Raw genomic sequence first — 26,326 nt, 5'->3', positions numbered from 1 at the left:
TATACAGTGACCCCCCGACCTACGATGGCCCCGACATACCATATATATACAGTGACCCCCGACCTACGATGGCCCCGACATACCATATATATTCAGTGACCCCCCGACCTACGATGGCCCGACATACCATATATATATACAGTGACCCCCCGACCTACGATGGCCCCGACATACCATATACATACAGTGAACCCCCGACCTACGATGGCCCGACATACCATATATATATATATACAGTGACCCCTCGACCTACGATGGCCCCGACATACCATATATATACAGTGACCCCCGACCTACGATGGCCCCGACATACCATATATATACAGTGACCCCCGACCTACGATGGCCCTGGCATACCATATATATACAGTGACCCCCCCCGACCTACGATGAGCACCTGTAATCGGCGCCTGCACCGTATACATGGAACACAAACAGTTCCGGTAATTGACATGCACGCCACTTGGCGCCTACATCCGGCGCTCGCCCAACACATACCCTCACGGTTGCAGGCGAGACACGTAAACAAGCTGCGGCATCACTATATAAATAGTGGCGGGATGTTATGTGACTGTCAGTGCCGCTCTCCGTAGTCCACCATCAGGACTATGGGATATTGGGGGACCTGCTAACTGTCGCTGGCGAGGCTCGGTGTTTACGATGAGTGTACCCAGTGTGTGCCATGTGCTGGATCGTTTATACGTAAGAGAGTGGGGTTGGTATTGCTATAACATCATATGTCATCCTATTATAACCCCATATACTCATCTGTATATTTGTATTCTACTACAACTACTGTCTTCAGATACGGTACTGGAATTACTCTTTGTTATTGGTGCATTATTGCGTTATTGGTGCAGAGGCGTTATCTATACTGTTTGCTACTGACACGTTATTGTATCGGTGCTTTATATACAGTTCAGACGGATTTGGGCACTACTGCATACAGTGGGTACAAGCATCATTCATTTTTACCATCAATATATCATAGCTTTGTATATATGTTGGTATCTAGGCACAATACCATTTGGGCAGTTGAATCCTGTGTCTGAATATTGTTACTATTATATATTCACTTATTGGTTCTGCACAGTCACGTCTATTTAACATGATCTTGTAACTATTGGTCTTTGGTTCCCTGATGAACCTGTAGTCGATGTGACGGGGAAACGCGTTGGAACTAGGGATCGACCGATTATCGGTTTGGCCGATATTATCGGCCGATATTCACGATTTTGGGTGTTATCGGTATCGGCAATTACCTTGCCAATAATCCGATAATGCCCCCTCCCCCCGCGCCTCCCCCACCGCACCGTGACCACCCCCCCCCCCCCACTGACCCACCCCACCGCACCGCACCCCCCACCGCTACTTCTGGCTCCTGCTGCGTCCTGCGTTACGCTGTGTGCAATGACGAGTGACGTAACGCGACGTTACCGTCAGTGCGCACAGTGACAGCTCAGGAGGACGCCACCGGAGCCAGATGTAAAGTGGACCCCGGGAACAGGTAATTATAAAACCGGGAATGGGGGAGGCAATGGGGACGGGCGGTGCGGTGGGGGGTGCGACACGGTGGGGAGTGCGACGCGGTGTCGCGGTGATAGGAATCAGGAGGACCCCCGGACAGGCAAAGGGAGAGAAGCGGGTGGCGGCGGTGGTCTATGGCACCGCAAAAGCTGCTGCAGTTCATTGATTTAAAGCGCCTGCTTTAAGTCAAAGATCTGCGGTGGTGTCCTGGGGGGGTCGGGGAGGTGGATAAAAAGCCAATAACTTATACCGGAATATCGGTATAAGTTATTGGCTATTGGCCCTAACCTCCACCGATTATCGGTATCGGCCCTAAAAAATCGATATCGGTCGATCCCTAGTTGGAACATACGACCATAATGTCTTAATATACACAATAGATCGGACAATCAGGGGCTCTTATTGTTTATTGTATATGACTATTGTGCCGCCAGTGTGACGGACTAAGTGATCTATAGGGTCTTTGCTGATTTCCATAGTTTTTTCAGTTTTTTTCCCATATCAGGAAATGGAACGTCACCGTGGTTGAGGCCACCCTGTTAAGGAGGTTGGTCCCTCCAAAGGCAGGACAGTGGGTGAGGGAGGCCTAGTACTGGAGTGCACTCCCCCTATTCATCTCTGCCTCCAATTCAGTGGTTGAACCATGAAACAATTATATTCTAGGGGACTACCAGCTCTATAGTTACATCATCACTAGAGATCCCCCTCCTAGGCTACAACTATTAGATCATCACCTACTATGGCTCTTGTCCCGTCACCTGGTGACACATGTCCTTTATGTTGTGTGCACATATTTTTATAGGTGATTTATTTGTTTTTGTTATTTTAATTTTACGTTTTAGCCCTTAATTGTGAGAAATTTAGGTCTTTTCTACTCGGTGAATTTGTGTTGTAATACAGTGGTCGCTCAACATACGATGGTGATCCGTTACAAATGGACCATCGTTTGTTGAAACCATCACATGTTGAGGGATCCGTGCAATGTAAAGTATAGGATAGTGGTCTACAACCTGCGGACCTCCAGATGTTGCAAAACTACAACACCCAGCATGCCCGGACAGCCAACGGCTGTCCGGGCATGCTGGGTGTTGTAGTTTTACAACATCTGGAGGTCCGCAGGTTGTAGACCACTGTTAGAAGAAGTTGTACTCACGTGTCCCCGCCGCTCCGGACCGTCACCACTCGTCACCGCTGCCCTGGATGTCGCTGTCCATCGCTGTCGCTGCGTCCCCCAAGGTCTCCCCGACGCTCCTGAAGGCCTCTGCTTCCCCGGCATCCGCGCTCTCCGTTGCCGCCATCACGTTGTTACGCACGCCGCTCCTATTGGATGACGGGACGGCGTGCGCAGCGACGTGATGATGATGATGGAGAGCGCCGACGATGCAGGGGATCCCGAAGAGGACGCGCCGGAGCCCCGAGGACAGGTAAGTGATCGTCAGCGGACCACACGGGGCACCGTAAACGGCTATCCGGGGGCAGCTGAAGCAGTCTGCGCTGCAGGATAGCCGTTTATGCGATGGCCCCGATATACAAAAGCATCGTATGTTGATGCTGCCTTCACCATGCGATGGTCTCTGAGAGTGATCGTATGCTGAAATGATCGTATGTCGGGGCCATCGTAGGTCGGGGGGGTCACTGTATATATATGGTATGTCGGGGCCATCGTAGGTCGTGGGGTCACTGTATATATATGGTATGTCGGGGCCATCGTAGGTCGGGGGGTCACTGTATATATATGGTATGTCGGGGCCATCGTAGGTCGGGGGGGTCACTGTATATATATGGTATGTCGGGGCCATCGTAGGTCGGGGGGTCACTGAATATATATGGTATGTCGGGGCCATCGTAGGTCGGGGGGTCACTGTATATATATGGTATGTCGGGGCCATTGTAGGTCGGGGGGTCACTGTATATATATGGTATGGCGGGGCCATCGTAGGTCGGGGGGGTCACTGTATATATATGGTATGTCGGGGCCATCGTAGGTCGAGGGGTCACTGTATATATATATATGGTATGTCGGGGCCATCGTAGGTCGGGGGGTCACTGTATATATATGGTATGTCGGGGCCATCGTAGGTCGGGGGGTCACTGTATATATATGGTATGTCGGGGCCATCGTAGGTCGGGGGGGTCACTGTATATATATATATATGGTATGTCGGGGCCATCGTAGGTCGGGGGTCACTGTATATATATATGGTATGTCGGGGCCATCGTAGGTCGGGGGGGGTCACTGTATATATATGGTATGTCGGGGCCATCGTAGATCGGGGGGTCACTGTATATATATATGGTATGTCGGGGCCATCGAAGGTCGGGGGTCACTGTGTATATATGGTATGTCGGGGCCATCGTAGGTCGAGGGGTCACTGTATATATATATATGGTATGTCGGGGCCATCGTAGGTCGGGGGTCACTGTATATATATGGTACGTCGGGGCCATCGTAGGTCGGGGGGGTCACTGTATATATATGGTATGTCGGGGCCATCGTAGGTCGAGGGGTCACTGTATATATATATATGGTATGTCGGGGCCATCGTAGGTCGGGGGGTCACTGTATATATATGGTATGTCGGGGCCATCGTAGGTCGGGGGGGGTCACTGTATATAAATATATATGGTATGTCGGGGTCATTGTAGGTCGGGGGGTCACTGTATATATATGGTATGTCGGGGCCATCGTAGGTCGGGGGGGGGGATCACTGTATATATATATATATATGGTATGTCGGGGCCATCGTAGGTCGGGGGGTCACTTTATATATATATGGTATGTCGGGGCCATCGTAGGTCGGGGGGTCACTGTATATATATGGTATGTCGGGGGGTCACTGAATATATATATGGTATGTCGGGGCCATCGTAGGTCGGGGGGTCACTGTATATATATGGTATGTCGGGGCCATCGTAGATCGGGGGTCACTGTATATATAGGGTATGTCGGGGCCATCGTAGGTCGGGGGGTCACTGTATATATATGGTATGTCGGGGCCATTATAGGTCGTGGGGTCACTGTATATATATGGTATGTCGGGGCCATCGTAGGTCGGGGGGTCACTGTATATATATGGTATGTCGGGGCCATCGTAGATCGGGGGTCACTGTATATATAGGGTATGTCGGGGCCATCGTAGGTCGGGGGGTCACTGTATATATATGGTATGTCGGGGCCATCATAGGTCGTGGGGTCACTGTATATATATGGTATGTCGGGGCCATCGTAGGTCGGGGGGTCACTGTATATATATGGTATGTCGGGGCCATCGTAGGTCGGGGGGGTCACTGTATATATATGGTATGTCGGGGCCATCGTAGGTCGGGGGGTCACTGAATATATATGGTATGTCGGGGCCATCGTAGGTCGGGGGGTCACTGTATATATATGGTATGTCGGGGCCATTGTAGGTCGGGGGGTCACTGTATATATATGGTATGTCGGGGCCATCGTAGGTCGGGGGGGTCACTGTATATATATGGTATGTCGGGGCCATCGTAGGTCGAGGGGTCACTGTATATATATATATGGTATGTCGGGGCCATCGTAGGTCGGGGGGTCACTGTATATATATGGTATGTCGGGGCCATCGTAGGTCGGGGGGTCACTGTATATATATGGTATGTCGGGGCCATCGTAGGTCGGGGGGGTCACTGTATATATATATATATATGGTATGTCGGGGCCATCGTAGGTCGGGGGTCACTGTATATATATGGTATGTCGGGGCCATCGTAGGTCGGGGGGGGATCACTGTATATATATGGTATGTCGGGGCCATCGTAGATCGGGGGGTCACTGTATATATATGGTATGTCGGGGCCATCGAAGGTCGGGGGTCACTGTGTATATATGGTATGTCGGGGCCATCGTAGGTCGAGGGGTCACTGTATATATATATATGGTATGTCGGGGCCATCGTAGGTCGGGGGTCACTGTATATATATGGTACGTCGGGGCCATCGTAGGTCGGGGGGGTCACTGTATATATATGGTATGTCGGGGCCATCGTAGGTCAAGGGGTCACTGTATATATATATATGGTATGTCGGGGCCATCGTAGGTCGGGGGGTCACTGTATATATATGGTATGTCGGGGCCATCGTAGGTCGGGGGGGGTCACTGTATATATATATATATATGGTATGTCGGGGCCATTGTAGGTCGGGGGGTCACTGTATATATATGGTATGTCGGGGCCATCGTAGGTCGGGGGGGGGTCACTGTATATATAGATATATATGGTATGTCGGGGCCATCGTAGGTCGGGGGGTCACTTTATATATATATGGTATGTCGGGGCCATCGTAGGTCGGGGGGTCACTGTATATATATGGTATGTCGGGGGGTCACTGAATATATATATATGGTATGTCGGGGCCATTGTAGGTCGGGGGGGTCACTGTATATATATGGTATGTCGGGGCCATCGTAGGTCGGGGGGTCACTGTATATATATGGTATGTCGGGGCCATCGTAGGTCGGGGGGTCACTGTATATATATGGTATGTCGGGGCCATCGTAGGTGGGGGGGTCACTGTATATATATGGTATGTCGGGGCCATCGTAGGTCGGGGGGTCACTGTATATATGGTATGTCGGGGCCATCGTAGGTCGGGGGGTCACTGTATATATATGGTATGTCGGGGCCATCGTAGGTCGGGGGGTCACTGTATATATATGGTATGTCGTCGCCATCATAGGTCAGGGGGGGTCACTGTATATATATGGTATGTCGGGGCCATCGTAGGTCGAGGGGGTCACTGTATATATATGGTATGTCGGGGCCATCGTAGGTCGGGGGGGTCACTGTATATATATGGTATGTCGGGGCCATCGTAGGTCGGGGGTCACTGTATAAATATGATATGTCGGGGCCATCGTAGGTCGGGGGATCACTGAATATATATGGTATGTCGGGGCCATCGTAGGTCGAGGGGGTCACTGTATATATATGGTATGTCGGGGCCATCGTAGGTCGGGGGGGTCACTGTATATATATATGGTATGTCGGGGCCATCGTAGGTCGGGGGTCACTGTATAAATATGATATGTCGGGGCCATCGTAGGTCGGGGGTCACTGTATATATATGGTATGTCGGGGCCATCGTAGGTCGGGGGGTCACTGTATATATATGGTATGTCGGGGCCATCGTAGGTCGGGGGTCACTGTATATATATGGTATGTCGGGGCCATTGTAGGTCGGGGGTCACTGTATATGTATGGTATGTCGGGGCCATCGTAGGTCGGGGGGTCACTGTATATATATGATATGTCGGGGCCATCGTAGGTCGGGGGGGTCACTGTATATATATGGTATGTCGGGGCCATCGTAGGTCGGGGGGTCACTGTATATATATGGTATGTCGGGGCCATCGTAGATCGGGGGGTCACTGTATCTCATAGGTTATCTAGTGCAGGGAGTGCACATCATTAATTATCGATCCAGGTCGGTGATACACTTCCAGTACTTATAAGCTTCTGTATGCTCCACAGGAAGTTATTTTCTTTCTGAATTTCCTTTCATTCTGACCACAGTGCTCTCTGCTGACACCTCTGTCCATGTCAGGAACTGTCCAGAGCAGGAGAGGTTTGCTATGGGAAATGCTCCTACTCTGGACAGTTCCTGAAATGGATGGAGGTGTCAGCAGAGAGCACTGTGGTCAGACTGGAAAGGAATACAAAACTTCATCTGGAGCATACAGCAGCTGATAAGTAATGGAGGGATTAAGATTTTTATATAGAAGTAATTTACAAATCTGTTTAACTTTCTGGCACCAGTTGATTAAAAGAAAAAATGTTTTCCACTGGAGTACCCCTTTAATAAGGGACCATTGAGGTTCTTTATGAGGAAAATGGTGGAATAACATCCTTCTTAACACTCTGACTCTGGAACCAGGACAAGGACCCTTTTGTGTACTAAGAGACCTCAAGTAAAAGAGTTTCCTATCAACCACAGGTAACAGCTCACCCTTCCTCTTGATGCACGCCTGTGCGCGAAACCTGCCGGTTACGTCTCCAGCTTAACAGAAAAGCAGATGAGCGAAAAAGTAGTCCAGCACTGAGGCAATGCAGTCCAAATGCTTTTGCTTTATTAGACGAAGTAACACCAAGATACAGACTGGAGATAAAAGCTTTGTGACTCGTTTCACGCTAACAGAGCTTAGTCAAAGAATAGTTTTACAGACATAAAACTCTCATTAAAATATTCTGAATACCACATCCTTCCTCCTGTGACGTGGACTTCCAATTAGACATGAACCTTTGGAGCAGGGGAGTTCGGCCGCATGTTAACCCTTGCACGATTGGATCAGGTGCTTGTAATATTTCTTGTAACCAAAATTTGTGACTTACAAGCTCAAAACCGTTGCATGCACACCACGTTTTTGCAATACAGTTCCCGTATCAGGTTTTTGATTAAAAACTGATTCCTCAAAACCTGTCTAAACTGTATCAAAACTTGTGTACAAATTTCAACCCGTATACGGTTTGAAAAATGATGTCCGGATGCAACGTTTTTTTTAAGAAAAAAACTGTAAATGTTTTTAACTTTTCACTCCATTTTGAATAAAGTTTCACTTGTTTAATTGAAATTGCAAGAAAAAAAACTGCAAAGTCAAAAACTGTATGGTGAAAACTGTATGGAACGTACTGTTCCATACAGTTTTTGACTTTGCAGTTTTTTTTTTCTTGCAATTTCAATTAAACAAGTGAAACTTTATTCAAAATGGAGTGAAAAGTTAAAAACATTTATAGTTTTTTTCTTTAAAAAAAACGATGCAACCGGACACACATACGGTTCTCTATGGTTCCCATTGACTCCCATGTTAAAAAAAAAAAACGTATACGGTTTAATACAGTTTTTCACACGGACCAAAAAAACTTGGTAGTCCACGTTTTTGGGTATGGGTAAAAAAAAACGGACAAAATCATATAAGACGCAAAACGGACTAAACTGGATGATGTGTTGGACATACGGTTCACAATGTTAAGTCAATGCATACGGTTTTCTATACGGTTCGCAAGTTTTTTAACTTGAAACTGTATAGCAAAAACGTGGTGCGCATGCACCCTAAGCATGCAAGGTAACAGGCGATTTACAACATCCAACCTTATTATTCTACACAAAAAAAGGGATGTAATTTATTTCTTTGTTCATTTTTGCCCTTCATATAATTGCACAGTCTGAACAAAAACTGCTCCTTCTAATATGTGGTAATGAGATCGAGTCTGTGATTCAGACTGGACAGTTGTCTTGCGCCAAGGACAAAAATCCAGTATGTCTCTCGATTGAACAATCTCTTCTTGAGGTCTCCTCCTCTAGAGTTTGCACATACTTTCTCAATACCACAGATTTTTAAGGAATTAGTGTCACCTGCGTGTACACCCCTAAAGTGGCGCGACAAGGTAGAGATATTAATGCTCTGATTCTTTGCATCTGATACATTCTTCCTTGGTCTTGTTTTCAGTGCATTGCTCGTACAACCTACGTAATGGACGCGGCAGGACACACACAATGCTAAATATACTACTAGCAAAGGTAGAAACACAGTCGGCACTGCTAGTTTTCCAGTTTATAACACCTGTCTTCTGACCGCAAGTCCAGCTATACACTGACCTCATGTAGGTGCATCAAGCAGTACGGTGCTCTGTGATCCAAACACAGAAAATCCTTATTCAGACAAGAGCAAAGATGGACTCACGGCACTTAATGAAGATGCAATTTCGACTTTATTCCCGGTTAAGCCATTGCAAAGACGTCAGGAGCGGGAGAAGTAATGGCACAATGTCCGTTTCGCAGCCTGTGCTGCTTCCACTGGTCCCTCTGGAAGAGGGACCAGTGGAAGCAGCACAGGCTGCGAAACGGACGTTGTCCCGTTACTTCTTCTCCTCCTGACGTCTTTGTAAGAGGGACCAGTTTAAGCAGCACAGGTTGCGAAACGGACATTGTCCCCTTACTTCTTCTCCTCCTGATGTCTTTGTAAGAGGGACCAGTGGAAGCAGCACAGGCTGCGAATTGGACGTTGTCCCGTTACTTCTTCTCCTCCTCCTGACTTCTTTGTAAGAGGGACCAGTGGAAGAAGCACAGGCTGCGAAACGGACGTTGTCCCGTTACTTCTCCCCCTCCTGACGTCTTTGTAAGAGGGACCAGTGGAAGCAGCACAGGCTGCGAATTGGACGTTGTCCCGTTACTTCTTCTCCTCCTCCTGACTTCTTTGTAAGAGGGACCAGTGGAAGCAGCACAGGCTGCGAAATGGACGTTGTCCCGTTACTTCTCCCCCGCCTTACGTCATTGTAATGCCTTAACCGGGAATAAAGTTGAATTTGCATCTTCATCGAGTGCAAATAGTTCTTAATTTTATACACTTTATTTGTGGAGAATGACTCAAAAGTATCACCCACTGCATTGTGAGCACACGTTAAGCATTGCGTATGTCCACATCTTCAATTACCCTTATGTGTTAACAACGTGGGGCGCGTTTTGCTCGCCCTGTCACTAACGAACATGCTAGGTGACAATACAGAGACCATGTTCACACCTTCCCCAACAATCTTTTTCACAACGGGGTCTACTTCCAATACAGGAATATACTTCTCAATAATGTTCCTGATTGAACTGAACTGGGCACTATATGCCGTGATAAAAATGGGTTTACGTTTTTTTTTATCTCTGGCTCTGTGTTTGCTGTTGCTATTTGGTTTGGCTAATTGGTCTCTGTTCACATTGTCAATTCTAGATTTGGCTTTATGTTTTTTTCTGCATAGCCTCTTTCCTTTAAATAGATTTTAAGATGAGCTGCTTCTACTTCAAACATGCTGTCTTTAGAGCAATTTTTAGTCGGCACATTTCTCCGTATGTACGGTGTCCATATTAGGACATCATCAGGCGTCATACAAACCTCAGTCACACCTCAGACAATCCTCCCTCAGCTCTCAGCCAAACCTCCGTCAAGCCTCAGACAAACCTCGGTCATACCTCAGACAAACCTCAGTCACACCTCAGACAAACCTCAGTCACACCTCAGACAAACCTCCCTCAGCCCTCAGCCAAACCTCTGTCATGCCTCAGACAAACCTTGGTCATACCTCAGACAAACCTCCCTCAGCCCTCAGCCAAACCTCCGTCATGCCTCAGACAAACCTCAGTCACACTTTACACAAACCTCCCTCAGCCAAACCTCTGTCATGCCTCAGACAAACCTCGGTCATACCTCAGACAAACCTCAGTCACAACTCAGACAAACCTCAGCCAGCACTCAGATAAACCTCTGCCATGCCTCAGACAAACCTCAGTCACACCTCAGACAAACCTCAGCCAGCTCTCAGATAAACCTCTGCCATGCCTCAGACAAACCTCAGTCACATCTCAGACAAACCTCCCTCAGCTCTCAGCGAAACCTCCGTCATGCCTCAGACAAACTTCTGCCATGCCTCAGACAAAACTCCATCAGCCCTCAACTCTCAGGCAAACCTCCGTCATGCCACAGATGTCAGTCGAACAGCCTCGATTCGTAGAAAACTGAGAGCGCATGCTCAGCACTCCGCTGACAGCGTAGGGCTAAAGTAGGCAGCACTAGGAGCATAGCGCTAGCATAGCCCTGCACATGCGCAGTTGTCTGAGAGCTGAGGGAGGTTTGTCTGAGGTGTGACGGAGGTTTGTCTGACGCCTGATGATGTTCTAATATGTATATAATGAGAGAATGTAGGCTCCACCTAAGTACATTACAACCTGGGTGCTACCAATGCTTCCTGAATGAAACAATTTAACAAACAAGAGACAACAAGAGCATATAAAGGCGCACACCACAAATTATATATTTAAAAACTTTTATTGGTTCACATAAGCAAAAAAAGTATGTGTATGTAGCAAGATTAAAAACAATTAAAATAGGGGAGCCAGTAAATACATGGCCTCCCGATGCCACGGAGGAGGGCTCCCAGAAAACTGGAGAATCCCCCCCCCCCCCAGGGGAGACCCGCAATCCTTAAACACAAATAGCTCAGGTACTCCCTAGTGACATAGTACCCCAATATAGGTAAGCCAATATTGTTAATGAAATTGCTCTGATCCTAGCAGCAATACAGGCACCTGAGGAAGTCACTTTTGGTGACGGAACGCGTGGGGACTGCTCTTGTATCTACCATGTGATGTATTATTGACATACTTTCGCATGTGACTGGATAGACTAGTATTACTATTAACTTATGACTACGGATATTATGACTGTATAATTAATATTTTAATCATTGTTGATATTATTAGTCTTGTTGCATAGATATTATATATGATTTAAACTATTTGCTATTAGTTTGCAATATCTTTAATATTATTGGTGTACTTGTATTGTTGTATTGCTGCTAGGATCAGTGCTATTTCATTAACACTATTGGCTTACCTATATTGGGGTACTATGTCACTAGGGAGCTCTTTGTGTTTAAGGATTGCGGGTGTCCCCTTGTGGGGATTCTACAGTTTTCTGGGGGCCCTCCTCCGTGGCATGGGAGGCCATGTACTTTCGGATGTCCTAATATGGACACCGTACATATGGAATGTTGTCAACTACATGCTTAGGGTGTCACGAGGACACTTCTAGAATGGAATTGCTGGCTGTATCTTTTCTGAATGGAGAAATTAAGATTGTATTCCCAGAGGTGGTGATATTAAAGGGGTACTCCGCTGCTCAGCGTTTGGAACAAACTCTTCCGAACGCTGGAGCCGGGAGCTCATCATAGCCCCACCCTCTCGTGACCTCAGCCCCGCCCCTCAATGCAAGTCTATGGGAGGGGGCGTGACGGCTGAGCAGCGGAGTACCCCTTTAATATCCAAAACATCCACTGTGGTTTTGTGGTAGTGTGATATAAATCTTAGATTAAGATTGTTTGCATTGATATAGTTGACAAATTCTTCAAACTCTAGCTCTGTACCCTTCCACACAATCAGGATGTCATCTATAAAACGTCCCAACCATTGAATATGTTGGGCAAATGGATTAGATGATGAAAAATTTTACTGGATTTCCCAATTGATCAAAAAAAATGTTTGCCACGGACGGAGAGTATTTTGCACCCATGGGGGCTCCCTTGGTCTGAAGATAATATTCCCAATCAAACAAAAGTAAAAATCTAAAGTTATAATGTAATAAAAAATCAATAACTAAGATGAGGAATTCCTCCAGACCAGGGGAGTACCAAATGTTGGGAAAGAGCCAGCAAACCCTCCTGCCATGGTGTGGAAGGGTACAGAGCTATGACATCACGCGTAGCCCAAGAATAATTAGACTGCCACGTCCTACTTTCCTATGTGCCTATGACATGTTTAGTGTTGCGGATATAGGTGGGGGTATACCTGTGTGAGTGCTTGTAAAAAATCATCCATCCAAAAGAGTTTTCTGTTCTACCAGTTTCGGTCTGAAGTCCATTCGCCTCTCTTAGGATTTTTTTGACCCAAGGACATAATGATATGGTTTGCAAGTCCTGAAGGAAACCAGGAGTTAACAGGAGAGTCTTGTTTCCGCAGCAGTCTCTAATTTCCTCTTGGCTTGCTTACTTGAATAGATAGCTTATTCTTGGGAAAAGAAACCGGGCAGCCTTTCTTTTAGTCAGAAGCTCTATCGAAAGTCTCCTCCAGAAGTCTCCGAAGAGGAATCCAACCTTAACTCGCATCCGGCATCTCCGTTCCAAAACATGAGACATAAATCCCTCCTGGCTGACTGGACAAGGCCACCGCTTTGGTGTTTAATTTTAAAAGGGTACTCCACTGCTCAGTGTTTGGAACAAACGGCTGTCACGCCCCCTCCCATAAACTTGCATTGAGGGGGCGGGACATCATGAGGGGGCGGGGCTATGACATCACAAGCTCCCGGCTCCAGTGTTCGGGACAGTTTGTTCCAAACACTGAGCAGCGGAGTACCCCTTTAAGAGGGTATCAGCAGAGACATCCAGAATAATGTCTACTACCTTGGATATAGTAGGGATAGAAGCCAAGAGCAGGTCTGTCGTGTTTTTATATAAGCCTCATGATCTAAACAGATCTTTAAGGACCTAGTTACAAATTTACAGTAATAGTGGGTTTAATAGAAGAGGTAGAGGCCTCCAAATCTTTTTTCAAGTAAATGTCTGCCCTCCTATCTATGAGATCCCTAAGGGATTCCATGACCTCAAAAGGAAACACCCTTCTCTACCAGAGCATCAACCCTTTGGGGCCCTATCCCATCCCGATACCTCCGCTTCCTACAGATCTAGGTGGTGTTGGTGGAAATACCTGATCAAATTGTGACGCAAGGGAACCGTTATCCTATACAAGGTCTGAGGTTTGGGGACAGCTTCTCCTGGGCCAGTCATGGAGAGTAAATGAACACATTGCCAGATTACGGATGGACTGTGGACAGCCTTTTTCTGCTTTCGCCATGAGATGACGAGGTAGACGAAGGCGTGGTAATGATCTGGGTCCAGGAGACCATGGACAGTTGTGACCCAGAGATGTAGGGGCTGACCATTACCATCACTTGAAAAGACGCAGCACGCGCTGCAGGAGCTGCAGAAGAAACTGCTGGCGCCCGCTCTTCCGGCCAAACCTTGCAAGGGGGCCGTGACACTGTGGTTGGGAGGCGGTGTGGCGGTAGCCTAAGGAACCTATGCATGGCCCGGATGACCGCAAATTCGATGCCAAACACCCACGGTGGCAGCGGGGGTGACTTGGATCGCTTACCGGGTCCAGGCACTGAATGGTCAGTAGTAGTTTCAGCTTCCAGAGGCAAAGACAGGTCTTGAAGAGAACCCCACGTGGGAAGCTGTGAGGCTACAGGCTCTTCCGCCTTCTAGGGTTCTGGGGCGTCCGACCAGGCATCATCCTCTGGCACCGGGACGGTCAACCAGCTTTCTACTAAGGACAGGAGCGCCAGTCGCTCTGCAAGAAGTTGCGCTAACTCAGCGATGTCAATGTCAGGTTTTGATGAAGTGGCAGCCGCCACTTATTACTGGCACACAAGGTGCTGTCCGCCATTTTCTTCACTCCAATCACACGAGGCACAACTGGAAGGTGGAGTCCTGCTACAGGCTTTATAGCAGGCTCTCCCAAAATGGCCGCCAGCCGGAAGTACATAATCCGTGCAGCCTCTTCAACTGTCCCCTGTGCAACAAGGGGGAAGTCCTTTGAGTTCAGGGCCGAGACGTTTAGTCTGGCGGGAATTCTTTGCGCGCTTTGCGCTTTTTTGATTAACCCCTCCTGGTGCGGACTGGATTCTGTGGCGCAGCATGAATTATTTGTGCTGCTTACACATACTTGAAATACACAATCTTTGGCAATCTTCACACACTGTATGGCCTTGAATAAAGTGCTCTCCCTTTATTTATTTAGCGCCAATCGGCATAAAAGCAATGTCCCGTACAATGATTCTGGCGCGTAAACTGTTGCATGCTCCGTGCGGCTTCTAGCATACAGTTGAGACTGGAAGTGTTTTGTAGGCACACACACAGTACCCTGTTCGTGATGCCAAAATCTGTGGGCAGACAATGGTCAGTAATCTCTTCCTTTCTCTTTTATTGCTGTGGACGTCACGCCCATCATCGTCATCATTCTCACATAACAAAACAAAGGAACGTGCGGAATGCGCGTCCAACAACAAGTAGATAAAGAGGCAGGAGGCATAAATATATCATCACTATGAATGACAACATTAAAGAGAACCTGTCATCAAACCATATTTTCTAAACTAACTATATTCCCTAACTGCTCCTAACACCCCCCTGCCCTTAAAAGAGTTTTCTGATCTTTAGAAAGCTGTGTATCATACCTTTCCCAATGCTCACATTGTGTGAGCTCTCGGCAGGAGAAAGTGGGCGTTCCCCAGCAGGCGCGACGTCACTGAAGCCTGTGACAGCTGTGCCCGCCATGCCCCACACGCACTTCCTGAGTTTGGTCTCCTACAAGGCTAGAAGGAGACCAAACTAACTGTTTGACTTGAGCAGGGAACAGAACAGAGCCACCTAGTGGCAATTTTTTCAATCACATTAAAAACAGATATAGGTTGAGAATTTTAACAGCAAATAAATAGCAAAGTGTCTTATAATTACATTAGGAACAAATATATTAAAAGTTTAGTTTGGTGACAGGTACTCTTTAAAGGAGTACTCCGCTGCCCAGCGTTTGGAACAAATTGTTCCGAATGCTGGAGCTGGTGCCGGAGCTCTTGACGTCATAGCCCCGCACCCTCATGGCGTCACGCCCGTCCCCTCAATGCAAGTCTATGGGAGGGGGCGTGACAGCCGTCACGCCCCCTCCCATAGACTTGCATTGAGTGGGTGGGACGTGATGTAATGAGGGGGCGGGGCTATTATGTCACAAGCTGCCGGCTCCAGCTTTCGGAACAGTTTGTTCCAAACACTGAGCAGTGGAGTACCCCTTTAAGGCTAGAGAAGATGGGTCACACCAGCTGAAAAGAAACTACAAAAGAAGAGAAAGAATAAGTAAAATAAAAAAAATGGGTAAAATGTCTAATCGGGGGGGTGTAGCATCTCCCTCACAGATTCCTGCGCCATGCTGGATCTCTTTAAATGTTCAGAAACCTCAAACAGCAGAAAGTCCTTCTAGTGTAATACAGTGATGACAAGACTGCGAGGAGGGGAGAGGAGGGGTATGCAGATGCAGCTTTTCTCTTTTTATGAGGCTTCTGGCTGAGAGAGTAGAGGAACAGTGGATGGGATTGGCTCAGAGCACACAGTGCAGCGATGACATCACACCAGGATAAGCCCGCCCACTGAGCAAAGATGGAGAGAGAGAATGTGCAAGGTGGAGGAGAGAAAAAGGACCTAATTCTCTAAAAAGAATCTACTACACATTAAATGTGTTATCCAATGATTACTACATATTTCCTATCCAAAGGGTAGATGAATAGCATCTATTGGGGGTCTGATGGTTGGGGTCTCCACCAAAGCCCGCCGCAAAGTGGGATGGTCTTGCTGCGGCAGACGGCACCCAGGTCGTTACCCCTGGCATGACTCAACCACACAGGTGGCTGAGGAGATTCAAGGCACAGATGGGATACAGCAACTTGTAGTCAGGATAGCAGAAGGTCAGGTATGGCAGCACAGGAGCAAGGTCAGGTCCCAGAACAAGGGGTCAGGAACACGGCAAGGCAAGACACAGTAACGCTTTCTCTAGGGCACAAGGCAACAAAGATCAGGCAGGGAGGTGTGGGAGGTGCAGGAACTTATAGATGAGACACAGGTGTGGCACATAATTATGGGCATACTGGCCCTTTAAATTTTAGAGCTCCGGCGCACGCGCACCCTAGGAGACAGGGACACTCACACTGGAGCTGAGAAGCAGGGGAGGAGGCAGCAGAGGACTGAGGTAAGTGACAGGCTGGGATTCGCATGCGGGCAGCAGGAAAGAGCAGGGAAATGCGCTCACGGCCAGCGCGTGCGACCGGAGCGCAAAGCATAACAAACAGGGGTCCCTTGTCCCCAACATGTTAATGCAAAACATTAGCACTGCCCCCTTCTGGTGAGGATAGCTTGATCACCAGTCCATTCACATGTGGGGTGCAAGATGCCCCCATTGTTGTAATTGTAGGGGGTTATTCCAGCAGTCAGACCCCCACTGATTAGATACTTGTCTACTATACTGTGGGGACGGTCAAGTGTCCCAACCAGTGTGCCAGAATGCTGGGAGTTGTAGTTTTGCAACAGCCACAAGCACAATGGTTGGCAAACACTAAAATAGTGGATAAATTGTAATCTTGGGATAACTCTTTAGTAAAATAAAAGCTCTTAAAAAAGAAAAAAAAAAACTTTAATAAATAAGAAAAAATCTATAAAAAATATACAGAAGAAAATTCTAAAATAAAAAGGAAAAAAGAGCAAACAGAAAAAACTAAGAACAAAATAAAAGAGAACATAAATGACAAATGACAAAAATAGTCAAAAAAAATGTAAAACAATAAAACAACAAAAAGATAAAAACAAAAGAACAAAAAAAAATAATATCAATAAAACAAAAAAGATCAAAACAATAGAACAGAAAATAAAAACAATAGGACAACAAAAAATGTAAACAATAAAACAAAAAAATGATAAAAACAATAAAACATAAACAGACTGGGGGGTGAGTGCAGGTAGAGATATATGCGGAGACTGAGTCTGATCCTCAAGATTATGAATTGTCTGAGAAATATCAAAAGTATCTTTTCATTAATAACCTGAGATGATAATATAGAGGACGGAGCAGTCGTGTCCCTGGACTGGTGAAGTGGAGCTGCGGAGGGGGCGGGGCTGCGCTCCATATAAGGATTAATCCAATGACTAAGCTGCCTCCGCCTCCTGTCTCTAGTGCACAGATGAAGCTGAGCTGTGCAGTGTGTGCTGCTGCAGCTGTCACAGCAAGGTAAGAGCACTAATCCTGGGGACCTGACTCTATAGGGGGGGGGCTGACTCTATGGGGTCCTGACTGTATGGGGGTCCTGACTCTAGTGCACAGATGAAGCTGAGCTGTGCAGTGTGTGCTGCTGCAGCTGTCACAGCAAGGTAAGAGCACTAATCCTGGGGACCTGACTCTATAGGGGGGGGGCTGACTCTATGGGGTCCTGACTGTATGGGGGTCCTGACTCTAGTGCAGCACCGGCATCCTGCCAAATACTATTTATACCTGACTGCACAGGAACCGCAGAGCCTGGACCGCGGAGCTGACACTCTGCACCATTTGTCACCACCTGTGTGGGGGGTAAATGGGGACATAGAACACTAAACTACTACATGGATTGCAGGATAAAAGTCACCAGGAAAGGTTAAAGGACCATAACATGTATAGAAGAAAGAAGAGACTGAGGGATATGATAGAGACCTAAGGACTCCTGATTTTTCCGTTTTTGCATTTTCGTTTTTTCCTCCTCACCTTTAAAAAACTCATAACTCCTTCAATTTTGCACCTAAAAATCCATATGATGCTTATTTTTTGCGCCACCAATTCTTCTTTGCAGAGACATCAGTCATTTTACCCAAAAATCTACAGCGAAACTGAAAGAAAAATCATCGTGCAACAAAATTGTGAGACAAACATTTTGTAGCTTTTGGGGGCTTCCGATTCTACCCAGTCCATTTTTGGGTAAAAATGACCCTTTATCATTATTCTGTAGGTCCATACGGTTAGAATGATCCCCTACTTATATAGGTGATTTTGTCGGACTTCTGGAAAAAATCATAACTACATGCAGGAAAATGTATACGTTTAAAAATGTCATCTTCTGACCCCTATAACTTTTTTATTTTTCTGCGTACGGCCGGTATGAGGACATTTTTTGCACCGTGATCTGAAGTTTTTAGCGGTGCCATTTTTGTATTGATTGGACTTATTGACTTTTTATTCATTTTTTCATCATATAAAAAGTGACCAAAAATGCACTATTTTGGACTTTTTTCCCCCCCCTACGCCATTGACCGTGCAGTTTAATGATATGATATATTTTTATAATTCAGACATTTCCGTACGCGGCGATACCACATATGTTTATTTTTATTTACACTGTTTTTTTTTTATGGGAAAAGGGGGGTGATTCAAACTTTTATTAGGGAAGGGGTTAAATTATCTTTATTAACTTTTTTCCCCCACTTTTATTTGCAGTGTTATAGCTCCCATAGGAGACTATAACACTGCACACACTGATCTCTTACACTGATCATTGTTATCCCATAGGAGACTATAACACTGCACACACTGATCTCTTACACTGATCATTGTTATCCCATAGGGACCTATAACACTGCACACACTGATCTCTTACACTGATCATTGTTATCCCATAGGGGGCTATAACACTGCACACACTGATCTCTTTTACTGATCATTCTTATCCCATAGGAGACTATAACACTGCACACACTGATCTCTTATACTGATCATTGTTATCCCATAGGAGACTATAACACTGCACACACTGATCTCTTATAATGATCATTATTATCCCATAGGGACCTATTACACTGCACACACTGATCTCTTATACTGATCATTATTATCCCATAGGGGGCTATAACACTGCACACACTGATCTCTTATACTGATCATTGTTATCCCATAGGGACCTATAACACTGCACACACTGATCTCTTACACTGATCATTGTTATCCCATAGGGGGCTATAACACTGCACACACTGATCTCTTTTACTGATCATTGTTATCCCATAGGGACCTATAACACTGGACACACTGATCTCCTTTACTGATCATTGTTATCCCATAGGAGACTATAACACTGCACACACTGATCTTTTATACTGATCATTGTTATTCCATAGGAGACTATAACACTGCACACACTGATCTCTTATACTGATCATTGTTATCCCATAGGAGACTATAACACTGCACACACTGATCTCTTATACTGATCATTGTTATCCCATAGGAGACTATAACACTGCACACACTGATCTCTTACACTGATCATTGTTATCCCATATGGGGCTATAACACTGCACACACTGATCTCTTATACTGATCATTATTATCCCATAGGGGACTATAACACTGCACACACTGATCTCTTACACTGATCATTGTTATCCCATATGGGGCTATAACACTGCACACACTGATCTCTTACACTGATCATTGGTTTCTCATAAGAAAACGCTGATCGATGATTCTGCCGCTTGACTGCTTATGCCTGGATCTCAGGCACTGAGCAGTCATTCGGCGATCGGACAGCATGGAGGCAGGTAGGGACCCTCCTGCTGTTATGTAAGCTGTTCGGGATGCCGCGATTTCACCGCGGCGATCCCGAACAGCTAACTGGCATGGGTTTTACCTTCACATTAGATGCGGCGTTCAACTTAGAACACTGCGTCTAAAGGGTTAATAGCGCGCAGAGTGTAATATACAGAGCAGTATATACTGACCTTGTGTAATATACAGAGCAGTATATACTGACCTTGTGTAATATACAGAGCAGTATATACTGACCTTGTGTAATATACAGAGCAGTATATACTGACCTTGTGTAATATACAGAGCAGTATATACTGACCTTGTGTAATACACAGAGCAGTATATACTGACCTTGTGTAATATACAGAGCAGTATATACTGACCCCGTGTAATATACAGAGCAGTATATACTGACCTTGTGTAATACACAGAGCAGTATATACTGACCCCATGTAATATACAGAGCAGTATATACTGACCCCGTGTAATATACAGAGCAGTATATACTGACACCGTGTAATATACAGAGCAGTATATACTGACCCCATGTAATATACAGAGCAGTATATACTGACCTTGTGTAATATACAGAGCAGTATATACTGACCCCATGTAATATACAGAGCAGTATATACTGACCTTGTGTAATATACAGAGCAGTATATACTGACCTTGTGTAATATACAGAGCAGTATATACTGACCTTGTGTAATATACAGAGCAGTATATACTGACCTTGTGTAATATACAGAGCAGTATATACTGACCTTGTGTAATATACAGAGCAGTATATACTGACCTTGTGTAATATACAGAGCAGTATATACTGACCTTGTGTAATACACAGAGCAGTATATACTGACCTTGTGTAATATACAGAGCAGTATATACTGACCCCGTGTAATATACAGAGCAGTATATACTGACCTTGTGTAATACACAGAGCAGTATATACTGACCCCATGTAATATACAGAGCAGTATATACTGACCCCGTGTAATATACAGAGCAGTATATACTGACCCCGTGTAATATACAGAGCAGTATATACTGACCTTGTGTAATACACAGAGCAGTATATACTGACCCCGTGTAATATACAGAGCAGTATATACTGACACCGTGTAATATACAGAGCAGTATATACTGACCCCGTGTAATATACAGAGCAGTATATACTGACCCCATGTAATATACAGAGCAGTATATACTGACCTTGTGTAATATACAGAGCAGTATATACTGACCTTGTGTAATATACAGAGCAGTATATACTGACCTTGTGTAATACACAGAGCAGTATATACTGACCTTGTGTAATATACAGAGCAGTATATACTGACCTTGTGTAATACACAGAGCAGTATATACTGACCCCGTGTAATATACAGAGCAGTATATACTGACCCCGTGTAATATACAGAGCAGTATATACTGACCCCGTGTAATATACAGAGCAGTATATACTGACCCAGTGTAATATACAGAGCAGTATATACTGACCCCGTGTAATATACAGAGCAGTATATACTGACCCAGTGTAATATACAGAGCAGTATATACTGACCCCGTGTAATATACAGAGCAGTATATACTGACCTTGTGTAATATACAGAGCAGTATATACTGACCTTGTGTAATATACAGAGCAGTATATACTGACCTTGTGTAATATACAGAGCAGTATATACTGACCTTGTATAATATACAGAGCAGTATATACTGACCTTGTGTAATATACAGAGCAGTATATACTGACCTTGTGTAATATACAGAGCAGTATATACTGACCCCGTGTAATATACAGAGCAGTATACGGTGCAGCGGTCCTGAGGTCCTAGTGACTGCCCTGTGTGATCCGGGGGGGTCACTGTGTCCCTGTACTGTGCCCCGTCCTGATAAGATAAGGCAGTGGACCCCGGACCCCTGTATTGTCTCTGTGGCCCCGCAGCTCCACACGTCACAGGAGGAAACACAGAAACCACATCCTACAACTACTAGAAAAGAAGACGATTCAGTATCTGCACCCCCATATACACTGAGGGGCCCCTGAGTGGGGGCAGGGGAGACCACAGAGCATGTGAGGGGCCCCTGAGTGGGGGCAGGGGAGACCACAGAGCATGTGAGGGGCCCCTGAGTGGGGGCAGGGGAGACCACAGAGCATGTGAGGGGCCCCTGAGTGGGGGCAGGGGAGACCACAGAGCATGTGAGGGGCCCCTCATTGCTGTACAGACAAAAGCCTAATACAAGGGGGTCTTAGGCGAGTGGGGGCTTATATATCTACTGAGGAGTGATACAATTGTATCCAGTCTGGACAATGCTCTGTGAGCTAAACATCCTGGACTCCAGACTGATACATTGTACATAGCTCGTCCTGCTCTCAGCTGAGAAGTGATACAATTGTATCCAGTCTAGACAATGCTCTGTGAGCTAAACCTCCTGGACTCCAGACTGATACATTGTACATAGCTCGTCCTGCTCTCAGCTGAGAAGTGATACAATTGTATCCAGTCTAGACAATGCTCTGTGAGCTAAACATCCTGGACCCCAGACTGATACATTGTACATAGCTCGTCCTGCTCTCAGCTGAGAAGTGATACAATTGTATCCAGTCTAGACAATGCTCTGTGAGCTAAACATCCTGGACCCCAGACTGATACATTGTACATAGCTCGTCCTTGTGACAAACTTCCAGAGAGATTTGTGCTGCTGATGTCTGCCGCTCACAGAGCATTGTCCTTACAGGGTACAATAGGTACAATAGGACTGGCTGTATACAATGTATCAGGATAATAGGATCTGGCAGCAGTTAAGTCATCATGTAACAAAAGATTTTTTCCACATAAATAAAAGATACCATTCAGTGACTCCAATGTGCGATGTGCTGCAGGCTCTGCTGTGCGATGTGCTGCAGGCTCTGCTGTGCGATGTGCTGCTATAGCATGTAGGCCTGAGCATTGTGCTGACCTGTCATATCCAGGACTGTGGGCGAGGACCACAAGCTGAGAAGACATAATCCGAGAGTGACCGATACACTGACCCGACACTGCAGCTAATGTCATCATCTGTGTGGTCACATGATCATATGAATTAGATACATGGCTGAACAGACAGTATCACACATGAATTAGATACATGGCTGAACAGACAGTATCACACATGAATTAGATACATGGCTGAACAGACAGTATCACATATGAATTAGATACATGGCTGAACATACAGTATCACATATGAATTAGATACATGGCTGAACAGACAGTATCACATATGAATTAGATACATGGCTGAACAGACAGTATCACACATGAATTAGATACATGGCTGAACAGACAGTATCACACATGAATTAGATACATGGCTGAACAGACAGTATCACATATGAATTAGATACATGGCTGAACATACAGTATCACATATGAATTAGATACATGGCTGAACAGACAGTATCACATATGAATTAGATACATGGCTGAACATACAGTATCACACATGAATTAGATACATGGCTGAACAGACAGTATCACACATGAATTAGATACATGGCTGAACAGACAGTATCACATATGAATTAGATACATGGCTGAACAGACAGTATCACACATGAATTAGATACATGGCTGAACAGACAGTATCACATATGAATTAGATACATGGCTGAACATACAGTATCACATATGAATTAGATACATGGCTGAACAGACAGTATCACATATGAATTAGATACATGGCTGAACATACAGTATCACACATGAATTAGATACATGGCTGAACAGACAGTATCACATATGAATTAGATACATGGCTGAACAGACAGTATCACACATGAATTAGATACATGGCTGAGCAGACAGTATCACACATGAATTAGATACATGGCTGAACAGACAGTATCCCACATGAATTAGATACATGGCTGAACAGACAGTATCCCACATGAATTAGATACATGGCTGAACAGACAGTATCCCACATGAATTAGATACATGGCTGAACAGACAGTATCCCACATGAATTAGATACATGGCTGAACAGACAGTATCCCACATGAATTAGATACATGGCTGAACAGACAGTATCACACATGAATTAGATACATGGCTGAACAGACAGTATCACATATGAATTAGATACATGGCTGAACAGACAGTATCACACATGAATTAGATACATGGCTGAACAGACAGTATCACACATGAATTAGATACATGGCTGAACAGACAGTATCACACATGAATTAGATACATGGCTGAACAGACAGTATCACATATGAATTAGATACATGGCTGAACATACAGTATCACATATGAATTAGATACATGGCTGAACAGACAGTATCACATATGAATTAGATACATGGCTGAACAGACAGTATCACACATGAATTAGATACATGGCTGAACAGACAGTATCACACATGAATTAGATACATGGCTGAACAGACAGTATCACATATGAATTAGATACATGGCTGAACATACAGTATCACATATGAATTAGATACATGGCTGAACAGACAGTATCACATATGAATTAGATACATGGCTGAACATACAGTATCACACATGAATTAGATACATGGCTGAACAGACAGTATCACATATGAATTAGATACATGGCTGAACAGACAGTATCACACATGAATTAGATACATGGCTGAGCAGACAGTATCACACATGAATTAGATACATGGCTGAACAGACAGTATCCCACATGAATTAGATACATGGCTGAACAGACAGTATCCCACATGAATTAGATACATGGCTGAACAGACAGTATCCCACATGAATTAGATACATGGCTGAACAGACAGTATCCCACATGAATTAGATACATGGCTGAACAGACAGTATCCCACATGAATTAGATACATGGCTGAACAGACAGTATCACACATGAATTAGATACATGGCTGAACAGACAGTATCACATATGAATTAGATACATGGCTGAACATACAGTATCACACATGAATTAGATACATGGCTGAACAGACAGTATCACATATGAATTAGATACATGGCTGAACAGACAGTATCACACATGAATTAGATACATGGCTGAACAGACAGTATCACACATGAATTAGATACATGGCTGAACAGACAGTATCACATATGAATTAGATACATGGCTGAACAGACAGTATCACATATGAATTAGATGCATGGTTGCACAGACAGTATCACACATTAATTAGATACATGGCTGAACAGACAGTATCACACATGAATTAGATACATGGCTGAACAGACAGTATCACACATGAATTAGATACATGGCTGAACAGACAGTATCACATATGAATTAGATACATGGCTGAACATACAGTATCACATATGAATTAGATACATGGCTGAACAGACAGTATCACATATGAATTAGATACATGGCTGAACATACAGTATCACACATGAATTAGATACATGGCTGAACAGACAGTATCACATATGAATTAGATACATGGCTGAACAGACAGTATCACACATGAATTAGATACATGGCTGAGCAGACAGTATCACACATGAATTAGATACATGGCTGAACAGACAGTATCCCACATGAATTAGATACATGGCTGAACAGACAGTATCCCACATGAATTAGATACATGGCTGAACAGACAGTATCCCACATGAATTAGATACATGGCTGAACAGACAGTATCCCACATGAATTAGATACATGGCTGAACAGACAGTATCACACATGAATTAGATACATGGCTGAACAGACAGTATCACACATGAATTAGATACATGGCTGAACAGACAGTATCACATATGAATTAGATACATGGCTGAACAGACAGTATCCCACATGAATTAGATACATGGCTGAACAGACAGTATCCCACATGAATTAGATACATGGCTGAACAGACAGTATCACACATGAATTAGATACATGGCTGAACAGACAGTATCACACATGAATTAGATACATGGCTGAACAGACAGTATCACACATGAATTAGATACATGGCTGAACAGACAGTATCACATATGAATTAGATACATGGCTGAACAGACAGTATCACATATGAATTAGATGCATGGTTGCACAGACAGTATCACACATTAATTAG

The 26,326-nt window shown here is 45.1% G+C and overlaps 1 protein-coding gene across 2 annotated transcripts in view; it reads left to right on the top strand.

Annotated features, from left to right (window-relative positions):
- Positions 1 to 17,729: 17,729 nt before the first annotated feature.
- HSD3B7 (hydroxy-delta-5-steroid dehydrogenase, 3 beta- and steroid delta-isomerase 7) overlaps positions 17,730 to 26,326 on the top strand; it is a 46,230-nt gene continuing 37,633 nt past the window's right edge. Inside the window, exon 1 of one of the 2 annotated variants that reach the window (XM_056536235.1) lies at positions 17,730 to 17,913. The gene's annotated coding sequence lies outside the window, so the exon portion shown is untranslated. Of the gene's footprint in view, positions 17,914 to 18,006; positions 18,054 to 26,326 lie in introns of those variants that run through there. The other variant, XM_056536236.1, reaches the window with a different exon arrangement.

This window comes from Hyla sarda, chromosome 8, assembly GCF_029499605.1.
Source record: "Hyla sarda isolate aHylSar1 chromosome 8, aHylSar1.hap1, whole genome shotgun sequence".
In the NCBI taxonomy this organism is placed as follows: Eukaryota; Metazoa; Chordata; class Amphibia; order Anura; family Hylidae; genus Hyla; species Hyla sarda.
This window is presented reverse-complemented; position numbering and strand designations above follow the sequence as displayed.